Below are 1082 nucleotides of genomic sequence, written 5' to 3' on the forward strand. Positions count from 1 at the left end.
CTAGGACTGGGTCCCTTCCATTCTGCCAGCCGTCATCATGCACGCAGCTCCTGCCCCCTGGTCTTCGGTAGCTCCTCTCCTTCACCTCCGTAGCCCCAGGGTCAGTAGTGGGCTCCTGTTGGGTTCCTGTGGTGGTGCCTCACTGCTGTTTTTTGTTTTAAACGTTTATTCATTCTTGAGAGGCAGAAGATAGAACATGAGGGGCAGAGAGAGAGAGGGAGACACAGAATCTGAAGTAGGCTCCAGGCTCCGAGCTGTTAGCACAGAGCCCATCAACCATGAACTGTGAGCATGATCTGAGCCAAAGTTGGGCACTTAACCGACTGAGCCACCCAGGCGCCCCCTCACTGCTCTTTGACATAATGCTTTCAGGCCCCAGGGAACCAATTCCTTACATTAAATTCCTTCTGTTTCAGTACTTGGGACAGTTTTTGTTTTTCTGTTACATCCTAATACGTAGGTCATGTATATCTTATGTTCAAATTGCTCTCCAAATTGGGTGCACCAATTTGTATTTTTTTTTTCAAGTTTATTTATTTATTTTGAGAGAGAGAGGGCAAGCATGAGCAGGGAAGGGGCAGAGAGAGAGGGAGAGAGAGAATCCCAAGCAGGCTGCACGGTCAACACAGAGCCAGAATTGGGGCTCGATCTCATGAACTGTGAGATCATGACCTGAGCAGAAATCAAGAATAGAAGGCTTAACTGACTGAGCCACCCAGATGCCCCTCACCAATTTATATTTCTTTTTTTTTTTCTTTGCTTAAGTTTTTAAATTTATTTTTTACTGAGATAAAATTCACAAGAACATAATATTCACATTTAAACACTTTAGAGTATAATCTTTGGAGTTTTTAGTATGTACACTGTGATATACAGCGATCATTAATGTGTATTTTTGTATTTTTGTCACCCTCCAGAGAAACTACATCTATTAAGCTGCCATCCCCATTTCATCCTTACCCTAGCCTATGACAACTGCTAGTCTACTTTCTGTCTCAATGGATTTTCCTATTCAGGATGTTTCATATAAATGGAATCATATATTGTGGATTTTTGTGTCTGGATTCTTTCACAGAGCATAA

This window comes from Herpailurus yagouaroundi, unplaced genomic scaffold, assembly GCF_014898765.1.
Source record: "Herpailurus yagouaroundi ecotype Mexico unplaced genomic scaffold, PumYag 163, whole genome shotgun sequence".
Taxonomy (NCBI): Eukaryota; Metazoa; Chordata; class Mammalia; order Carnivora; family Felidae; genus Herpailurus; species Herpailurus yagouaroundi.